Here is a 24222-nt window from a genome sequence, read left to right on the forward strand (position 1 = left end):
TGCTCTGCCCTGACTGCTTTGGAAATCTCTGTTTTCTTTAAGTTCTTCCCTGCCTACCACTTGCTTCCTCTCGCCCACTCTGTCCAGTCATTAAGACTCAGCCTGATAAGTCTTGAGTTTCTTTGAGCTCTTACCTGAGCATCCTCACTAGAATTAATTTTTTTACTCTGATCACAGTCGTACTTATTCTTGTAACTTTCATGGGGCAGTTCTATAATGACTTATTTGTTGTTGAGTTGTGTATGTCTTACAGTAGTATTTCCAAATCTTGCCATTTGGAGTCTCAATATTTTGGCATGTTTTCATACAGTCTATATTGCTACTTACTTAGTAAGAGTGACCCCCCTTTATCTTTAAAAGGAAATTTTATAGCACTTTTGGATGGTGGCTGATGTAGTGACCTAGCACATCTAAACCTGACCATGATTGGAGTCCTAGGGTTATTCCTGCTGTTCATTCCATTCTTATTTTCTATCTTCTGATTCTTCTGTTCTTCCTTTAGCCATTGTTGGAAACACTAGAGGTTGAGTGGCCAATTGAGCATGCTTATGGTTGTCTGTGTAGTTTTTCTGGGTTAGTTCTTTCCAGTTTTTAAGGAATCTTGTCACCACAGTGCTAAGGGGCAACTAGTAGATCTGGTAACTCTGTTCCAGTTCACACTTGGCTGCATTTACTGCATCTCTGGCTGGCCTCAGAAAACTTGATGCCAATAACACTATTCAGGAAAGAGCCTGTTGTGTAGAGTCGAGTCTACCTTTCTTTTCCTCCTGAGGATAAGCAACTCTGATCCGAGAACTTGGATTATGTCTTAGAAACACAGTCAGTGGTATGCAGACATGTACCACACCTTGGGAAACACTGCCTTATTTCTTACAAACTTTGCTTTCCTGAGCTTCATGATTGAAAAATGTTTACAGGAACAAATTGAATTGAACCTAACACTGATTAATGTCAGTGGTAAGTACCTAATACCTGATCATGCTTTTCAGTTCTTGCCAGTGTGCAAGAGCCACCTGAGGAACTAAAAAACGAAACAACTTGTGTTCTGGAGCCACCTGAGGAACTAAAAAACGAAACAACTTGTGTTCTGGTGCCTTCCCTTATGTGTATTTTTAAAGTCTACTGGCTTGTAGTAAGCAGGGTTGAAAAATAACAATCGCTAAATGTTTTGTTTCCCATCATTATTTTAAGCGCTTTTTATTAACTCATTTTCTTCCCCAAATAGCTATATAAATTTACCTCTATTTCACAGATGAAGAAACTGAAGCATGCAGATCAAGTGACCTCAAGATCACAGAAAGAGGTTAAAGCTGGTATTTGAGCCCAAGCAGTCTAACTCCAAGTACTGTGCTCTTTACCATTGAGTTAGCTGTCATCCATAGAAACTATTCCTAAGAACCAGTGCTCTTGAATCTTCCATATGTACAAGAAAGAATTCTAGCATTTCAGGCACATGTGCAAAAAAAAGTTCTCATGGAAATTCTATAGGCCCCTTAATTTTATAGCTAGGATAATTATTTTTTTAAATTCTGATTTCTGTTACAGATGACTGCTCTACTTTATGTGTATGCTGATGGGTGTGCATGTGTTGATGATAACTCACATAGGTGTGCCCTTTTTGTCATTCAACTATTAGAAGAATAGATAAATATATATAATGAGTATCTAGGTTAAAATGGCTTCATTGTATCTCATTGTTTTTCTAGGTGTTCAGTTTTAAATTATTGGGGAAAATGTGATTTTCTTATCCAAGGTGTAATGGCATACTGCAAGCTGCTAGTAAAAGTCATATCCAGGTAGTAAAATTAAGCTGTGTGGCTAAATGCACACTGTATAGAGCAGTGGTAGTCAAAACATTTTAGTCTTGGGGCCTTTTTTACACTCTTAAAAGTTGAGAACCCAAAAAACTTCTACTTATGTGTGTTGTACCTAGTGATATCCACCATATTAGAAATGATATATTTGTATCATTTAAAATTACTTTCACCTAAAAATCATAGTAAACATTACATATTAATGACTAGCATACTTCCTATAGGAAATATATTTTCTAAAACAAAATTCAGTGAAAAAAGCATTGTTTATGTTTTCAGCAAATCTCTGATATTTAACTTTAGAGAAGATAGCAAAGTTCGTATATGTCTTTTTGTGTATAATTTTATTGAGGTAAACTCACACCATACAATCCATCCAAAGTATATAATCAGTGGTTCACAGTAACAACATATATGCGTATCCATCATCATGACCATTTTTAGAATATTTGCATTAGTCCAGAAAAAGGAAAAAAAAAGACACCAAACATACCATACTGTTTACCACTCCGTCTTATTGCCCACTATTGCACTCCACCCAATTTTAAGACTTAGAAAAATAGAGGTAAAAGAGGGTAGTATTGTCAGAAATAGATATATAGATCAGTGGAACAGAGCAAACATCCAGAAGTAGATCCACACAAACCTGGGCAACTGAATTTTATGTTTTTTTGTTTTTTGTGTTTTTTTTTTACTGTATAGTTTATATAGTTGCTATAAAAGATCAAGGCTACTGAATTACAGTTCAACAATATCAACTATTTCCTTCTGGCTAGTCTAAAATATGACACTGAAAGGAAATATCTATATAATGAATCAGTAGTTGCAGTTATTTGTTAAATTCTAATTTCTCAGTTACACCTCCTCTCTGTCATTTGATCTGTCATTCTTCAGGGATATCTGGGCAATGACCATTCTAGTTTCTTCATGCTGGAAAGTGGTGTTGACCTTATAAAGTAAAGGGATGAAACTGGTTGATGTTCTTGGAGAGACTGGTGTCTCTGGGATTCAGGGCTTATCTGACATAGGATCAATCTAAAGACCTTAAGTTTCTGAAAAAATAAGCTTACTAAGAAAAATTTTTACAGACTTAGAGCCCCAGATACTCCCTAAGGTTTTCAGGAATATGAAAGTATTGGAAGTTAGCCTACTGTGGTAGTTTGCAATATCTGGCTAAATCTTGCATAAGAGTAACACTTCAAAGGATAGGAATAGAAGGAAACTTCTTCAATATGTTCCTACAGCTAACATCATACTTAATGTGGAAAGACTGAAAGCTTTACCACTAAAATGAAGAAAAAGATATGGATGGCCACTGTCACAGTGCTGAATTTTCATCCAACATTCTGCTGGAAGTTTTAGCTAGAGAAATTAGGCAAGAAAAAGAAAAGGCACCCAGATTGGAAAGGAAGAACTAAAACTTACACCATTTGCAGATGACATGATCCTATATGTAGAAATCCTATAGTAATGCTAATAGAGATAATAATACAGTCAAGTGGTGGGATACAAGCAAAAATCAGTAGTATTTCTATACACATGTATGTTGGTCTGAAAGGATGTATGTACCCTAGAGAAGCCACGTTTTAATCCTAATCAATCTTGTGGGAGCAACAGTTTCTTCTAATCCCTATTCAATACTATAGGTTGGGAACTTGATTAGGTTATCTCCACGGAGATGCAACTCAATCAATAGTGGGTATTAAACTTGATTGGATGGAGATGTGTCTCCACCCATTCTACATGGATCTTGATTCGTTTACTGGAATCCTTTAAAAGAGGAAGCATTTTGGAGAAAGCTTCAGAATGACATAGCCATGAGAATCAGAGTCCACCAGCCAGTGACTTTTGGAGATGAAGAAGGAAAATGCCTCCCGGGGAGCTTCATGAAACAAGAGGCCTGGAGAGAAAGCCAGCAGATGCTGCCATGGTCACCATGTGCCCTTCCAGCTGAGAGAGAAGTGCTGAATGTCATTGGCCTTCTTGAACCAAGGTATCTTTCCCTGGATGTCTTAGATTGGACATTTCTATACATTTGTTTTAATTGGGGCATTTGCTCAGATTTAGAACTGTAAACTAGCAACTTCTTAAATTCCCCCTTTAAAAAGCCATTCTGTCTCTGGTATATTGCATTCCAGCAGCTAGCAAACTAGAACAACCTGTAATGAGCAATCTGAAGGGAAATTAAAGGCTATTTATGATAGCAATCAAAAGAATCAAGTGTTTAGGAATCAATTTAACCGAGGACATAAAAGACCTATACACAGAAAACTTTGCTAAAAGAAATTAAGGAAGACATTAATAAATGGAAGGACATACCATATTCATGGATTGGAAGATTAAATATAATTAAGATGTCAGTTCTACTCAAATTGATTTATAAATTCAATGCAATACCAATTAAAATCCCAACAACTTACTTTGCAGAAATAGAAATGCCAATAATCAAATTTATTTGGAAGGACAGGATGCCCTGAATAGCTAAAAATATCTCGAATAAGAAAAATGAAGTGGGAGGTCTTGCACTTACTGACTTTAAATTGTATTACAAAGCTACAGTGGTCAAAACAGCATGGTACTGGCATAAAGATAGATGTACTGACCAATGGAATGGAATTGAGTGTTCAGAGGTTGACCCTCTCATCTACAGACAATTGATCTTTGATAAGGCAGTCAAGTTGACTCAACTGGGACAGAGTAGCCTCTTTAACATGCTGCTTGGAGAACTGGATATCCATACCCAAAAGAATGAAAGAGGACCCTGATATATATAAGTATAAATTAACTCAAAATGGATCAAGGACCTAAACATTAGAGCTAAAACCATAAAACATTTAGAAGGAAATGTAAGAAACTATCTTAAAGATCTTGTGATAGGGAGGTAGTTTTCTAGACCTTACACTCAAAGTGCGAGCAATGAAAGAAATAAATGCTTTACATTTAACTTGTTGCAATATGTTTTAATGGTTGAAGTATATAAGGAAAGCACAGTTCATGCAGATATGTAATTAAGAACAGAAGAAATATTGTAAATAGTCTTCAGATAATTGTGGTTTCTTAAAAGTTATTTATGACTTCTTCTAGACAAGATATAATATCAAAACTAGATTTACCCTCCCAACTGAAATATCCAAATTAAAAAAAAACAGAACAAAAAAACCCAAACAGACAAACTACATGAAAGGAATGGATTTCAAGAAACTAGACATCAGGCAAATAATAAATTGATCCTGCATAGGAAACAAGTAAATTCTACAATTGCCCCAGCTTACTGCTTTGAGAGAGTTTTCAGGTCATGACGCATGGAAGGGGAACTGAGGCAGAGTCCAGCAGACTCCCTGAGTTGAGGAGATGGAGCTAAGAGAATCTGGGGAGACCAAGACAGACTTCACAGGATGGAGTACCAGAGAGTTGAGGGCACACAACTCCAGAGATCTACAAAGGGTGCCTCTCAAGTACTCAGCTCAGTTCTAGTTGGTGCATTTATGTGAGGAAACTCCCTAAAGTTTGGAGAAAGAGCCATTTGAAAAGATTAGAAGAGAGAATATCTGGTGCTCATATGTTCCAGCTAGTCACAGGATACTGGGTAGCTCTTGCCTCAATGGGAATAATTAACCCTAAACTGAACACTGCTCAGGCCTTGCCCAATAAAGCATAAAAGGATCCAAAAGATCAAACTGTTCCCAAGTAACATAACTGCATTCCAGAACAAAATGCAAAACAAGAGGAAAAAGTACCCAATATATAATGAGGTAAAATTCACAGTCTGACATACAATTAAAGATTATCAGACATGCGAAGAAGCAACCAACACAAGCCATTAGGAGAAAAATCAATAACCAGAACAAACCTAGAATCGACACAGATGTTAGAAATAGCAGAAAAAGGACAATTAAAACAGCTATAACTATTTATGTATTTAAATAGTTAAGTAGCAACATGGAGGACATAAAAAAGAAAGAGACAAACTTGCAGAGGAGAAAACTACAATCCCAAGGTAGACAAATTACAGTTGACGGGATTAGTGACAAGTTAGATAATTGCAGAAACAAGATTAGTGAACTTGAAGACAGCAATGGAAATGATCCACAACGAAGCAGGTCAATTAACCCTACATACATGAAGCATGAAAAAATTATTCCAAGCCACATCATAACCTGTGATAAAGAGAAATTTCAAAACAGCCTCCTGAAAAAGGTATGTGCAGGGTGCACGGGTGGTTCAGTGGTAGAATGTTCACATTTCATGTGGGAGACCCGGGTTCAGTCCATGCACCCCAAAAAAGAAAAAAAGACGTGTAAAGAAATGAAGATGACATCAGGTTTCTTGTCAAACAATGCGAAGTAAGAATACAGGGGAAAAACATCTGTAAAGGACTGAAAGTAAAAACTGTCAGCCTAGAGCTATGTATACGGCAAAAATATATTTCAAAAGCAAAAGTGAAGTAAAGGTTTTTTTAGACATAGAAAAGCTGGAAAAATCCATCACCTCCACTACAAGAAATATTGAAGCCTTTCAGCCTGTTAGAAAATGATACTAGATGGAAATACGGATCTGCAAAAGGAATGATGAGCACTAGAAATGGTAAATACATGAGTATGTATACAAATTTTTTTAAATTATTGTTTAAATCTCTTTAAAAGATAATCGCTTAATCAAAAATAATATTATGGATTTTATAATGTATGTGAAAGCTAAATGTGTGATGATAGCATAAAGGCCAAAAGGAAAAATAATGAAAGTGGAGGTAGTCATTTTGCACATTTCCAACATGCATGAGATTCGGTTACCAACAAGGTTTCATTAAATAATAACAGTCCCCCAATAACAGGACTCAAATTTCTGCTACCATAGTATATTGCCTATAAATAATTGCATAATATACAAACTATAATTGCTAACTTTTCAGTTCACAAATGACTACATAACAGAGATACATCATGATTGGTGACCAATCGTGTCACTTCTTCCAAAGTCAGTTAGTGATTTGTGATTTTACCCAAGTAATTCAGTTTATATACACAAATAAAAACTTGTCATTGTGTTGTCTCCTTTTCTCACAGTAATAAAGCTACATATTTTACAGAAATAGATAATTGAAAGCAAATTGGCATTGCAGCAAAAACCAAAAGTAAAAATGTTGGAAGTGAGATTCAAATCCAACATAAATGGATTAATACTGGAAATGGCTGTTCATGGGAATGTTGGCACTATAGCCTCTCGAGTGTAGATGCTTAGTGAGGTGCTTAGTGAAGGCAGACTTATCAACATAAATGAGGAGAGTGATGATTAAAATAATGAAGATGTCCCAGAGGAAATGATGTTGGCAAAAAAAAAAAAAAAAGTTTAAAGGAAGTTTTAGGGCTATTTCATGACATTAAAGAACGAAGCTTAAAATGTTGAAAACTGATCCAAATTTTAAAAAGATACTATGATTTACCAAGCCGTAGAAAACATACTTATCTTGTATCATAAGCTATATGATGAAAAGAAGGCCAGCACTGTTCAAACTAGTCTTGATAATTGTTTCACAAGAAACAAGTGAACAAAAAACCACACTAAAATGCCACCTTTAATCCTCTATGTTTCTGCTGTTTTAAGTTATAGTGTACTAAAGAAATAGTTTTTCGATTTTTCAAATATCCCTTATACATTTACAATGGATAGTTTTAATTTGTGGATAAAACTTTTTTAAAAGTCATGAAACAATTACAGATTCTCCCATTCATTGTTAAGGTTGATTTGCATGGTTTTGGTTTGCACAGTCATTTTTGTGGTTCTGCACTACCATGCAAGGTGTGAACTGCCTGTGTACTATAGTTAAGTTCTTATATTGTACATTAAGTGGTATAATATTACTTGAAGGTAGACAGCGATTAAATTAAAGATGTACACTATAAACCTCCAGAAACCACTAAAATAACAAAACAGTTATATATGGTATGCAAACTCAGAAGATAAAATACAATTGATTAATCCTAAAGAAGGGAGGAAAAGAGGAAGTAGAGAACAATGAACATATGGAAAAAGTAGAAAACGATTAAGTTTAGAAATTTAGAAAATTCCTAAAAAGCTAAACATATACTTCACATCTGACCCAGACATTCTATTCTAGTTATTTACAACCCTCCCATCTAACAAAAGGAAAATACAACGTCCATGCAAAGATTTGCACATGAATGCTTTGGGCAACTTTATTTGTAGTAACCCAAAAGTGAAAGCCACCCAAATGCCCATCAGCATGTGTGGAGAAGCAAATTGTGTTATAGCCATACTATGAATATTGCTCAAATATTAAAAGAAATGAACTGTTATTCATACATGCAACATCATGGATGAATCTCAAAATAATTGTGCTCATTGAGGGAACACCAGGAAAGAGTATGCTGCATGAGTTATATGAAAATAGAAAATTCAAATTATTGTAGCAGAAAGCATATCAGTGGTTGCTTGCATATGAGGGGAATAAGGAAGAATGGGTGGGATGGACCTCACGTTAGAGAACTTCTGGTGATAATATGTTCAATAATTTGTGGTAATATTTTCATGGCTTTATACATATTTCAAAACTTTAAAAATTGTACATGTTAAAGATGTGCAGTATTGTATGCAAATTATACCTCAAAATTGTTTAAGAATAAAGTTAGTTGCAATGTAGAATCAGAAACCAAATCAATAAAGGTTTTGTACACTGCTATATAAAAATCAGTTGGCCTGTACTGTTCTTTGAATAGATCTTTTACCCAGTGTAAAATATCACACAGTCATTTGGAATATATTGGTTCACTGAATAATGCAGTTTTTCCAAATGTTGGCACATGCCAATATATTATCACCTTTCTGTGCTATCACTAACAATCTTAAGAAAAGTCAAGTGTTCAGAAGTTCTAATAACCATGATGGCTGATATGAGTTTTAATTTTTGCTTGAAATCTTCCTTTTTTCATTGATAAAAACAATGTTTTCCTTGAATTGATAGACTAACTTTTTAATTTTTTGAGAAAATGTCTGCCAAATATCTAATACAGAATAATCATTTTTTGCCAGCCAATCTTTCAAGTAAAAATGTTGTTGATAAAAAAAAGCAGCTAATTAAACTCACAAATGCTTTTCCTTGAGACGACCATTGTACTTCGATATGTAGCAGAAGGGCTTTATGGTTATACTTCCCATTTGTTCTTCCAGACTATTAAGAAGATATATATGGCTTCATCAAAAGGCATTAAGTGAAATGCTTTTTGTTTTTTAACTTCAAGGGTAGGACAGTGAAGGATACTGTATTAGTCAAGGTTCTCCAGAAAAACAGAACCAATAGGATATATGTGGTATGTATATAGTATGAGATTTATTATAGAATTGTCTCATGTAACCATGGAGATTGGGGATTTCTGACTGCTGAATTCATCAGGTCTCCCTGAGATTCAACTGACTGGATAAAATTTCTCTTACTGCTTGCTTAATCAAACAACTGGACATCATAACCTATCAAGTTGATACATGAACTTAGCTTTCACTAATACAATGAATGCTAGTACAAGTCAGCTCTACTTTGTTGATTTGTGTTACAGTGCTAGTAGTTTTCCACCTTTGCTTTTGAATTACTTGTGCAAATGTCAACATGGTGAAAAAGACAGTGTTTTAGTATTATTATGTAAACAGTTTGACCTTACTAACCTCTTGAAAGGGTCTCTTGGGGACCCTAGGGTTTAAGTAGACTACACTCTTTAAAAAATAGTTTTAAATGTCTTTTATTGTGAAATATAACATATATACAAAGAAAAGAAAGAGAAAGCAATATTTTTCAAAGTAAGCTTCAACAAGCAGTTACAAAGCAAATTTCAGAATTTGTTATGGGTTACCATTCCACTATTTCAGATTTTTCCTTCTAGCTGCTCCAAAACACTGGAGGCTTGAAGAAATATATATATAGTGATTCAGCAGTCATACTCATTTGTAAATCATATTTATAACTTCTCCTCCTTTTCTAAAATATTTTTATTGAGAAATATCCACACATGTACAGTCCAACCATATTATACAATCAGTGGCTCACAATATCATCACATAGCTGTATATTCAACACAACGATCATTTTTAGAACATTTGCATCACTACAGAAAAAGAAATAAAAGGACAAGAAAAGAACTCATACAACTCATACCCTTTACCCCTCCCTCTTACTGACCCACAGTATTTCAATCAACCCAATTTTTACCCTTATCTCCCTCTATTATTTATGATCCTTTTTTTTTTTTACTCATGTGTATATAACCTGGATAAAAGGAGCATCAGACACAAGGTCCTCACAATCACACAGTCACATTGTAAAAGCTATATAGTTAGACAGTCTTCTTCAAGAACCAGGGCTACTGGAACACAGTTCAACAGTTTCAGGTACTTCCCTCTAGTCACTTCAATATGCCATAAACTAAAAAGGGATATCTATATATCATCACATAGCTGTATATTCACCACAGCGATCATTTTTAGAACATTTGCATCACTACAGAAAAAGAAATAAAAGGACAAGAAAAGAACTCATACAACTCATACCCTTTACCCAGTATTTCAATCAACCCAATTTTTACCCTTATCTCCCTCTATTATTTATGATCCTTTTTTTTTTTTACTCATGTGTATATACCCTGGATAAAAGGAGCATCTGCATTTATAATGCAGTAAGAATAAGCTGCAGGACAAATTTTCAACTCTGTTTGAAATCTTTCATTCACTGAGACTTTATTTTGCCTCATTTCTCTCTTCCCCCTTCTGGTCAAGAAGGCTTTCTCATTCTCATGATGCCAGGCCCTGGCTTATCCCTGGGAGTCAGGTCCCACATTGCCAGGAAGATTTACACCCGTGGGGATCATGTCCCATGCAGTAGGGAGGGCAGTGAGTTCACCCGCCAAATTGGCCTAGAGAAAGAGATGACATCTGAGCAACAAAAGAGGCTCTCCATGGATGACTCTTAAGGATAATTATCAGCAGGCTTAGTCTATCCTTTTCAGGAATAAGCTTCGTAGGGGCAACCCCCAAGATTGAGGGCTCAGACTACTGAATTGGTTGTCCCCACTACTTGTGAAAATATCAGTTATTCCCCAGATGGGGAAGTTTAATATTTCCTCCTTTCCTCCCAGTCCCCCAAGGGGACTTCACAAATACTTTTTTATTTTCTGCCAAAATTACTCTGGGATATATCAGGGTATCACACTACCCTGTACAAACCAACAAGATTCCACACCCTATTCAAGATTACATGTAATTATGATATTCAAGTAAACTGACTATACAAATTACATTAGATAATGTTCTACTTAAAATATAAATTTTCACCAAATAGGTATCTCTCCCTTTGGTCTCACACAGAGGTTAAAGTTCGAAAATATGGGCCATATCATCCTTTACTCACTATTTTGATTTACCTTAGTCCTATCCAAATCAACTTCATTCATACCTCTAGACAAGAAGTAGACTACATTTTGAGAGCCATTGCCAAACAGTATACATTGAAACAATTAGAGGCAATAGGTTAGGATTGCATTCAGGAATATAAATAGATCTAAAAAAAAAAACTTAAGAGTGGGGAAGAGGTATTGCAAAGATACATAAAAGGATATTTTAAGAGTAGATTGAAAATACGTATCGTTTTCAATATATGTTTTGATTTTTATTATATTAACATATACAACTCAAAATTTCCATTTCAACCACTTTCAGGTGTACAATAGTGTTAATTGCATTCCCAAAATTGTGCTACCATCACCAATATTTACCCTAAATTTTTAACCACTCAGAAAGAAACTCTGCAACATTATGCAGTAACTTCCTCTTCCCCCCATCCCTGGCCCCTTATAATCTATATGTCATGAAACCTATAATCTACCATCTGTCTCTATGAAATTTACTTTTAGGTATTTCATATAAGTAATTTCATACAATATTTGTCTGTCACCCAAAACAGAAACTCTGGACCAAATAGGTATTATCTTCCTATTTCCTACTCTCGCCTGGCCCCTGATAACCTTTATTCTAGTTTCTGGTTTCATAAATTTGCATGTTTTAATTATTTCATATAAGTGAGATTATACAATATAATCCTTTTGTGTCTGGTTTATTTCATATTACATGGCTTCTTCAAGGTTCATCTATTCTGTCATGTATTTGACTAAGTGGCTGAATAATATTTCATTCTATATGTTTATCCACTCATCTGCCAATGAATAATTGGGTTGCTTCCATCTTTTGGCAACTGTGAATAATGCCGCTATGAACATCAGTGTAAAAATGTCTATTTGAGTCCCTGCTTTAAATTATGTTCAGTATATACTGAAAAGCAGAATTGTTGGGTCATTTGATTCTACGTTGAACTCTGATGAAACACCAAACGGTTTTCCATAGCAGCTGCACCATTTTACATTCCCACCAACAATAAACAAGTTTTACTTATCCACATCCTCTCCAATATTTGTTATTTTCCTTTTGTTTTTAATAGTAGCCATTCATTTGGGTGTGAAATGGTATCTTATTGTGCTTTGATTTGCATTTCGCTAATGCCTAATGTATATGTTCTGTTTATATTTCTTAGCATTTTATTTATTGCAAGCATATTTTCATTTATATTATCGAGCATATTTTTAATAGTTGCTTCAAAGACCTTGTCTGATAATTCCAACATCTGGCTTATCTTAGAGTTGGCCTCTATTGATTATCTTTTCCCTTGAGAATAGGTCATATTCCTTTGCTCTTCATATGAAGAATGATTAGGATTGTGTCCTGGACATTGTGATGATTATGTGTAAAGACTCTGGATTTGGTAATGTTTCTCTAAGGAGTGTCAATGTTTTTATTTTAGCATACAGTTAACTTGGTTAGATTCAAATTGCAAACTCTGCCTTACTTGTGGTGAATAGAAGCTCATATCTCAATTCACACTGTTCCTTCAGCTCAGCACGTGCATGGTTCAAGGTTCAACCAGCGATTTGGACAGAGTTGATACCCAGAATTTGAGGTTAGCCTTATCTGGCCCTCTCCATTCTCATATTCCCCTCTCAAACATAGCAGCAACTTCCTGTAGTTCCTCTGAACAGAAAGATGGCTGACTTCTTATCAGCATGTTAGTTACTTTGCACTGTGCCACAATTGTGATTGCCCTTGAGGCAAAACCTCAAATAGAGAAAGGTCATTGTAGGTCACTGCCACCACATTTTAGCTCTCTTCAAAAAATCTTCTTGCTTTGTCAATTCTCTAGAGTCTTCAAGTAACTGAATTTTAAATTTTTCCAGTTTTTAATTGTTATCTATGGGATGGTCTGTTTGTTAGGGGTGTTCTCATCATACTACAGCAGGAACTGCTAGCTTTAGTTATTTTGAATTGAGAGATAAAATGTAGAAGCTACTCATGAGAAACTTTCAATCTGCACATAAGCATGTCATTTTTCACAAGTTCCAAAATAACACAAAATATTCAGATATGGAAGTATATATTTTATCTTATAAAGTAGCTAGAATCAGGATTTTTTCCCCTAGTTTTGCCATCAATTGCCTAAATGATTTTCTCTGGATATCTCTTTACTCATCTATGAAAATGAGGAGATTAAATTAGGTATCTAAACTCCCCTCAAGGTTCTGTGATTCCCAAGGAAGTGTTCATTTGAGCCATTTATATATACATATATATATATATATATGCTATGGGTTATTTATTTGATAATAATGTAGTTAATAGTCACAATACTTCAACTCAATTCCAAAATTTTCACTAGGAGACTTTAATTTTATTGCTTGTTAAATGATTCTTGGAAATAGTATATGTTAATTTATAGCAAACAATATTTCAAGTCTATAATGGAAGGCTGCAATTTATAGGAATTGTGTGGTTTATTCTTTTGTAAAGATCATTTTTGTTAAAATAATCACTTTCTAATTTAAGTTCTGGGTAAATATTCCCACAAAAAGACACCATAATATATTTGTTTGTTTTAGAAATATTAGAAATAATCATACTATTCATGCCATGATTTTGGGTATCAATGACCGATAAGCTTTATGTATAGGATTATTACTTTTACCAGTAGATAACTTTTATTGAATAAAGTACTTATGTCATTTTAATTAATCCATATATTTTTAAAATTTAACATCACCAATCCCTAACATTTCCAGTCTTTCACCCAGCTAAAGAGAGGTGATATTGCTAACTATTTAAAATACATTTTAAATCAAATAATAGCTTGTCATGTTTCATTGTTGCTTAACTTATTGATATTTGCTTAACGTATCATTTTCAATTCTAGCCTAATGTTACAACTTTTGATGTCAACTGTTTTACTTATATGTAAATGTAATTCCCTCTTTTACACACATTCAGTCCATTTCGATGTATAAATTTTGATTTATCTTGCAGTGGAGGCTTCTTGGAGCTCTCAATTACTCCAATCTGTCATCAAATTAGACTTCATTTTTAAAAAGTAGTGAACAAAAAACCTTTTGGTGTTAATAGAATTGGTCTGTGTAGTCTAATTTTTATAATTGATTTATCAAATCTTTCTTAGGTTAAAGTCATAATCCCAACACAGCCCTCAATTAGTTCCTTTTTTTTTCTCATACGGTATGTAGGAAATATATGTGAAGATTGAAGACCTAAAAATGGAACACTGAACTTAACACCAGGTTTTGTTTCTGAATTTAAAAAGTATCTATACCCACTAATATTAGCATATTCATTATTCTGCTTTTCATTATTTTGTGAAATATGGACAAAATATAGCAAAAATTCAAAAAATGCACAAATACCACTGTATAATGGTGGTAATACTGACAAAACAAAACCATAGGCTTTCATGCAGTGCATAAATCTAATTCTAATGAGTATGGCATACAAAAAAAAAGATACAGGGTGACTGATGTGTGGTGCTCGAAAGTTCAGATGTAAAACTGCATCCTGCAGATTTTCTCCCATATAGTTGAAAACAGTTTAATGAAATTATACATTTTACATATTAATTTAATTATTTTATTATAGCTCATGCTTCAGGCATAGCTTTATCCAAGTGTTTAAACCATGTCGTGCGGTTAGTTTCCTATATCTTTCTGACTTCTGTTTTCCTCCCTGTTATCTTCATCTTTGCCAGGCTTTCTCCAGTAGTGAAAAAGGTGGCTCCCAAACTTCTTATGTTTACCTGATTCTACTCAACTTCCTAGAAGTAACTTCTCTTAGTTCCCATCTTCATCACTGAACAAGAATTCTGTTTATCTCTGGTCACGTGTCATCTCTGAAGCAGAGAATTAGCCTATTTATTGGCAGCCCCACCATAATAATGTGACATGCAAGAGGGACACTTTGCAAAAGAAAGAAATAGGGGTCAGACAAAAGAGTAACCTATTTAATTTACTCTAATTGGCCCTGATCCAACAAAGTTGTGTATCATTATTCTAGGTTTTCTGTCCTTTGTTTCTTAAATGGGAAAAAGGAACACACTTCTTTTCAATAACAGGCAACTATATAATGTCACAAACACATTTGTTGGATATACTCTTTATATTTGAAAGAATATAAAACACTGCTGATGAAAGGGGTGGATTACCTTAGAAGCGTATTATTGTGATCTCATATAACTCATGTTTTTGGTTCCAAGCTGGATATATTCCACTTCAGAGATATCCAAATAAGTTAAACAAATCATGAGATAAAAACATAGAACAGTTCTAGGTGTCTGGGGAAAAGCTTTGACATTGATGAACTTAGCTAAGATAACAACAAATAGTCATCCAAATGGTGCCATATGACAGACAGAAAATATTTAAATGTGCCCAGAAACTTCCCAGTAAAGGTGTACTTATAGAACATATGCATTTCTCTTGACACTTCAACCTTGGTTATTCATTGGTACATTTTATTTATCTGATGCTGGGCTCTTGATCAAGCTTCTGCCTTTGTACTGTGTCTGGAACTTTACATGCATGAGTCACAATGCTACTTTGCAAAAAAAATTGAGAAAATCACTTTGGAAGCATGTCCACAGAAATCTTGGGTTTGCAACATATGTAACATTTGGTTAAAGGGGGCAAACTTCAATACCTAAATTTTCTGTAGTGCACAATTGAACTCAACCTGTCTGGATAGTTCATTTAAACAACCCAAACACACGGAGCACAGATGAGAGCGCGGGCTTGTAATTCAGTATAGCTTAATGTAATAGCCAGATACATCCCAGAGTATGTTAGGCAGATTATTAAAAAGTATGGACAAAGTCCATGCAGGGACTGGAGAAAAAATACCGAATTATTGAACTTTCCAACCTGGGAAACGCCTGATACTCTTTTAAACACTAAGGACTCCAGAGTTAATAGGCCAAGCCCTAGATCTCGAGGCTTCCTCTTATGAAATTTATTTCTGTAGTGGAGAAGCTAAGCCTACCTATAATTATGCCTAAGACTTATTTCTAGAGAACCTCTTTTGTTGCTCAGATGTGGCCCCTCTCTCTCTCTCTCTCTAAGCCCAACTCTGCAATGAAATCCAGGGATGTGAGTCACCTTGACAATGTGGGACATGATTCCCAAGCACCATGGGATTGACAATGTCTTCCTGACCAAAAGGGGGAAAAGAATGTAATAAAATAAGGTATCATGGCTAAGAGAGTTCAAATAGAGTTGAGAGGCTATCCTGGAGGCTACTCTTATGCTTCATTGCTAATTGCCACAGTTTGCCAAACCCCAACCAACAACATTCCTCTTAATCCTAGAGAACACCCAGAGATCTATCTGAAAACCTACAAAAGTTGCATGCACTAAGTTTACTTTTTAGAAACTTAAAACCTTCAGGCGGTTCCTAGGCCAGATAATTCCTGAAGCCAGAGGTGCCAGTCTCTCCAAGAACATCAACCAGCTCCATCCCCTATCCCATATTGTTGACACCCTTTTTCAACATGAAAAAATTTAGAATGGGCATAGCTCAAATATTCCTAAAGATTGAGAGAAGGATCAAAGGAGAAGGAGGAGCTATAACAGAGAAGTTAGGATTTAATAAATGAGTACTGAGACTGAATCATCATATTGATATTTCTTTTTAGTCTCCAGTGTCTTAGAGTAGCTAGATGGAAAAACCTGAAAATGTGGAACTGTAACCCATACCAAACTTTGAAGTTTGTTCTATAAATACTTTAAGATGTACTTTGAAATTTATTGCATTTTTGTATATATATTTCACAATTTCAATAATGTTAAAATAATCTATGAAATGTAAAAAAAAAAGAGGACAAGCTAATTACTGTCCTACTTTTCTTCTTTTAGTACCCATTTTAAAGAGGGAATATGACCAAAAACAAAATTTGCTCTTATCAAAAATATTTTTCCAAATAATTATACACCATCATATATTAAACTCTTGTATTAGAACTGTTAACTAATTAGAAATGAAATAGAAAGCATGAGTTACTCTAGAGAGATAAGGAATGACTTTCAAGCTCAGTAATATCTATTTGTTCATACATTTTGCATTTTATTATAATATATTTTCAAAGCAAAAGTTGTTTTTGTTTTTGTTTTGTTTTTTTAATGTTCCAAGCCTTGTTAGGGAAAATACTTAAATGTATGATATCTTGAGGTTTGAATTAATATTTTGGTTCCATTTAAATTATTTACCTTATTCTGAATTTCATTAATTTTTACATTTTTAATTTATTTTTAAAATAGGTAACATATTTATGTGGTACAAATTTAAGATATTCAAAAGGGTATACGTTACATATTCTTCCACCCAAAACTTGCCCATAGGCACCCACCTTTTTTTCTGAATATAGTTTTTTTTTCACATGGGCAGGCATGGGAAATTGAACCTGGGTGTCAGGCACAGCAGGTGAGAACTCTGCCTGCTGAGCCACTGTGCCCACCCTCACCCATTTTTTTTTCTATAGAGGGAAACAACATTATCAGCTTCTTGTTAAATCCTTCCAGAAATATTTTATGAATATACAAAAAAATTTGAATTCTATCCTCCCTTTCTACACAAAGGGGACCCTCTAAACATACTATTCTAAACTTTGCTTTTTTTCCAAGTAATTTATCTTGGATACCATTTTATATCAATAAAGAACATTCCACTTCTTATTTTACAGCTTTAAAGTTTTCTACCATATGGATTTATAATTATTTATTTAACTAGTTGCCTTTTGATAGACATCTAGGCTGTTTCCAATTTTATTCTTGGGAAACACTCCTGAAATGAACAAACATGGACATATGTTATTTTGTACATATATCTATGGGATAATTTTCTAGAATTGGAATTGCTGTGTCAAAGTGTATATACGTTTGTAATTTTGATATTGCCAAATTGCCTTTTATCAAGATTATACCAATTTACATACTAGTATCAAACACATAGGTCTTTGCTATTTTGTTAGGTGAAAAATAGTGACACAGGTAGCTTAAAAGTTAATTGTTCTTAATGTGAATGAGGCTGAGCATACAGGATGGTTGTAAGTATATAGACTGTGGAATCACACTACCTGGGTTCAAATTCCAGTTCCTCCACTACATAGGTAAGAAACTTGAATAAGGTTACTTAAACTCTTCAAGACATTTATCTGTAATATGAGGATGGTAAAGACCTGTATATTATATCAATACTGTGGGGATCTTGATGAAGTAATATTGTAAAGAGCTTAGAACATTAGTAATAACAGAGTAATTGGTAAATAAATGTCAGTTAATGTTATTATTTCCTTTCTGGGAAGTCTTTTTATGTCCTTTGTCCATTTTGCTATTGGTCTTTCTCATCCCAAGATTAAAAAGTAATTTTTCTAGTAATTTTAGTGGTTTCATATTTTTGCATTAAAAATAACTATTTGGATTTTCTAGTATTAGTTGTGAAGAATGAATCCATAGTTTTTCCATCTATACACATCCATTCATCCATTAAATTTTTTTATTAAGCACCTACTATATTCCAGACACTGATTTAGGTGCTGGAGAGAAAACAGTGATCATAAAAGATAAAAATAACTGCCTTTGTTGCATCCACATTTTTAATGGGATGAATAAACAAATAAGTAAAATATACTGTATGTCAGGTGGTAAATGTTGTCAAGAAAAAATAAGGCAGGAAAGGGTATAGGGAATGCCACATTAGAGGCAAAAGATTGAATTTTAAATAATGTGGTCAGAGAATGCTTCACTGAGGTGGCATTTGAGCAAGGATCTGTAATAGGTAAGGGAGAGACTTGTGTAGAGGAAATGAGAGATACAAAGGCCCAGAGGCAGTTGGGAGGTTCCAGATGGCTAGTTAAATTGTCCCAAAATAATTATTGAATAATTATTATTGAATAATTATTTTTCCCCACTGATTTGAGATGCCTTCTTTATCTTATAATAAATTTACATATACATTTGAGTCTAATTGTGAACTTTTTAATTTGTTTCACTGTTCCTTGTTCTTACGCCATTCCCAATAGGTTTTAATTATGATGGAATTATCTTATATTTTAATAGCTAGTAGAGCTAGCCTTCCCTCACAATTAATTTTTATAGTTAAAAATATATTGACCATATTTTAATTGGGATCACATTAATTTTTGTATTAGCTAGGGTTCTCTAGAGAAACAGAAGCAGCAGGAGATATCTGTAAATATAAGATTTATGAAAGTGTCTTATGCAACCATGGGGATGTAAGAGGCCATGAGCTGGCAGCTCCAAGGAAGGTCCTCAATGAACTCACAGGAGAGGCTGGCTGAAGCAGGAAGAGTGATTGTCTCTTCTGAATCCTCCTTAAAAGCCTTCTGGTGATTGAATTAAGCATCATTCATTGCAGAAGACACTCCCCTTAGCTGATTACAGATGCAATCACTGTGGATGCAACCAACGTGGTCATGATTTAAGTCCATGAAATGTCCTCATAGCAATAGACAGGCCAGCACTTGCCTGACCAGACAACCAGGCACTGCTACCTGGCCAAGTTGACACATGAACCTGACCATCATTTTAATTTTCTAGATTGATTTGGGGAGAATTGATATTTTAATTATATTGGGTCATTCATCTCAAGACCATGTATCTTTCTTCTTACTTTGTTTTTGTGCCCCTCAGACTATTTAAAATTTTTCTTCATTTGGTTCTTGCAGATATTTTTATGTTTATTCCTTTACATTTTATATTATTTTATATAATTTTTCTTTCATTTTATCCTCTAATTATAGATTGTATATAGTAAGGTTTTTAGGCTTGTATATTAATTTTGTATCAAGTCACTTGCTGAAATTTTTTTAAATGTCTTTTAAATTAGTTTCTTGCAAATTATACTTCCTGCAAATACTGATATTGGATACTCTTTCTTTAATGGCCCCCAATGAACCAAACACTTCCTAGAGTCTATATGCTTGCATAGTTCTTTCTGTTGACTCTTGACTTAATTATATGACTGGTTTTCATCTATGAGACATTCACAGGTGAACTTGTTGCCTACCTAATGAAATGACCATGTGAGTTTTTCTTTTGTTTTTGTTCCCAATTTTATATTTCTATTACTAGATTACCTAAACATGAACCATCCTTGTAGTACTAGGAATGATCCAAGCACAGTTTTCTTATTGTAATGTGCAGAAGGATTCTGTTTGCTCATAGTTTGCTTAGGACATTTTCAGTAAAACTATTCATGAATTTTCTTGTGTGTGTGTGTAAAATCTATTTTATACATTGCTATTGATGATATTAACACTCCATAAAAAAGGATTTCAAAAGTTTACTTCTTTTATGATGATCTAGAATAATTTAAATAACATGGGACTATCTAATCTTTATTTGGTAGAATTCATTTTTTAAGCCATCCCAGACTGGTCCTTTTTGAAGGGGTAGCTATTTGATGATTTTGTTTTTTCTGTGGATAATTTGTTCAGATTTTCTATGTGTTCTTGGGTCATGTTTGTTAAACTTCATTAAAAGATTATTGACCATCTGAAGCAATTTTGTAGCAATGTATTGTGGAATTTAGAAATATAATACAACAATTATACAAAGGATAAAGGCAGAAATGGAAATATGCTGTTGTACATTTCTTACATGATACACAAGTGATTCAAAATTATTTAGGTAAAATGCGATACATTAAGGATATATTGTAAAACCTAGAGGAACAACTAAAAATTTTTTAAAAAAGCAAAACTAAGAAATCAATAGTATAGTTAGATTAACATTATTAAATACTCAATTAACCCAAACGAACACACATGTAGAGAGAGAGAAAACTAGAACAACCACACAAAGAACAAATGACACAAACAGAGTAAAATTAGCAAGATTTTTTTCTTTCCTGTTTCTATGGAGCAACCTCTTCTTCTCATGCTCCGCCAAAGGTAAAGTAGCCTGCGTGTCCTGCCTCTTTTCCTTTGAGGAACTTGTCACTTTTGAAAATTCAGTTAAAAAAACAATATTGTCTGAAAAGTTCAAGAAAATTATGATGTTTCAGATTATCTGGTTTATCTCATTTTTAGGATGGAAAAACTTTTTCTTGTGACTTCCTACATCCTATAAAAGCAGTGGAACTTGTTTTCAGTCATTTTTTTTCTTTTGAATATTGTACCTATATTATTTGATATACAGATATTCATAACTATTATATTTTCATTTTGAATGCTACCATCTAGTTTAAAAAATAATTTTGTCTCATTTAGTGATTTGGAGCCTGAATTCAATCTTGTCTGATATTAAAAGGCTGAACTTAGCTTTCCATTTATTTTGCATTTGCCCCATATGCCTTTGCCTATCCTTTTATTTTCCCTTCTGAACCATTTTTTTCAGATGTTCTTTTATTTTATACAGTATACAGTTAGATTTCACTTTCTCTTAGTGGATGAGTTAACTCATTTAAGTGTATTGTTATGAGAAATGTAGCAGGTCTTAGTTCTATCATATTCCATGTTTTGTTTTATGCTTTTATAGCTGTTAAAAATTTTCCAAATGCAGCTTTTCCCCATATGTGTATGAGTATACATTTCTTCTGATAATTAGGAAGTTTTATATTTTTGTTCTGTTTTCTATGTATTTTATTGTGTTTCTGCAGTCTTTCTCCATTGCGCGTCTGTCTTAATTTTCGTAATTTTTTTCTTTCACTTTATAATTGGTCTTACATTTTATCTCTATTATCTTACCATCTCTTCTCTAAGGTCTTAAATATCTTTTTCATCCTCTTGCTTCAAAAGGGATATATATATATATATATATATATATATATATATATATATATTTTTTTTTTTTTTTTTTAACATGGGCAGGCACGGGAATCGAACCCGGGTCCTCGGGCATGGCAGGCAAGCATTCTTGCCTGCTGAGTCACCGTGGCCCAAAAGGGATGTTTTTGATTGAGCTTTTTAAATTTGAGGTGAAAACTTTGGACCCAGTTTATCCGCTACATTAGAACATTTGTGTGCCTCATATTTCTTGTTTGCATAATGTTTCTCTTGTTTGTTTCATTCTTTTCTTTGTAGCATATTTGTGTGGCTCTTCGTGATGCTTCCTTTTTTTCTTTACCCATCTTTGAAGCAGATGACTTTTTCCAGGAATATTTATTTTTAGGAGTTTTTTGTATGAGAGGATTCAGGGGTATATTCTATGTTAGCTGGAATTATTCTGAGGACCTAGAATTGTGTATATGAGTTTGTCCAGTCTTTAATTTTCCTGGGTCAATGAGGATAAGCACTGCAGAGGTTTATTTATGATGCTAAATCTCTGTTCTCACTTTCCACAAGAAAGTTTTCCTCCTACAAACATAGCTAATCTGTGTGATTCTTTGTTTAGTCTCATCCTTTTGACTCAGAAGTAAATGAGTTCAAGCGAAGTTCCTGCCTCCAGCCATATGCATTCTATTTCCACTGTTGCAACCCAGGCATTTGGATTTTGCACTTCAGAAAACGGCCCTTATTTTTGAAAAGTGTACTTTGCTGACTCTTTCTGAGATCCGAAACTACATTGTTCTTTCTACTGTTCCTTCTGCCTACATCTCTGCTTAATTCCCACTCTTAAGGGAATGCTACAACTTGTTTTTTTGCAGCATTGGTTTAGTACTACTTTTGCCATATTATCTTCAACACAGTAGCAGTATTCTCGATTGGTTTGTTCCAATTTACATTAAAGATATTTCCAGAAAATATAGTTTCAATCACAACTCCATTTGGGTTTCTGTTTGCTTGTTTAAGAAACTCTCAATTATATCTCGGACTTCGTGAGATATAAATAGTGATATTTAAGTCAATATGGTTTGCATTTAGTTTTCTTAACCAAATGTTTAGACCTAAAATATAAGGAAGGAATTTAGGCAACATAGCAGCCATGTTTAATTGCAACAAAATATAATTCAACTATTTGGGGAAATACCTCTCTGCAGGGTACACATTAAAACCTATACTTTCATACACTACACATTAGTCATCCTAGCACTCGATTGTCCCACTTAAATTTTTATTCATCTGTTGACTGAACAATTAGAGCACTTGCTTTCTGGTTTTGCTTTCAGGCTAAAAGTTTTATTTTTACTGCACTACCCCATCTTATGCAGCAATGTTTGGGAAATGATTTAAACCACTTATTGCATTTTATTTAAAAAAATGTAGTGGGAAACATAAGAATGAAATTGTTAAATTGATGATTTTAGAGGAACATACAGTTTCTTTTTAAAAATTAAGCTTTTTGTAACTTACAATCAAGAGAACCAGGTCTAATATGAGAAGAAATTGAGATGGAGTTTGAGATGAAGTTAGGAGTAAGGTTAGGATTCTTGTCTATTTTTAGCCATGGGCAGAAATTTGACTTTAAAGCTTTTTCCACCTGGGGGAGATCTTCTAGACTTTTCATTTATATGGTAGTTGGGAAAAATGTTCTGGGTCAGTACTGTTTTGGTCTACCATTAAACACTGCTATAAGCCCTGTAAAATTCGTCATTATTTCACCTATTAATCAGAAACACCAATGATAAGCAGAATTCCTTTGTGTCTTCAATTTCTTCAATTTCACCTTTCCTTGGTGGACCTGTAACAATCATGCAACATTTCATCGTTAGTCTGCTCTATTTATGATGAACCTGGAAAAGCACCCCCTGGGTACCATGGTGCCAACATGTTGGGAAAAGCTTCATTCTATCTGGATCTCTTTCAGTGCCTATGGGTACACGTTTTGTATTGTAAGATGCTGATTAGATCTAATAATGTAGGTCCAAGATATTACTTGACGAAAAAATATGAAGGATGTGTACTGCATTTGAGAATCATTGTCCTCAACTTTAGCCTCTGACTTGAATTAGTTAACATTTTAGAGAGAACCTCTTCTGCCCCAGAAGCATTGGATTCTTAAGAGGTAAGTGAGCTCACCGCTTATTTCTTCAAATGAGTGGATCAGAATTAGAGTAGCAAAAGAACTAAGACTAACAC

Source organism: Tamandua tetradactyla, chromosome 17 (assembly GCF_023851605.1).
Source record: "Tamandua tetradactyla isolate mTamTet1 chromosome 17, mTamTet1.pri, whole genome shotgun sequence".
Lineage (NCBI taxonomy): Eukaryota > Metazoa > Chordata > Mammalia > Pilosa > Myrmecophagidae > Tamandua > Tamandua tetradactyla.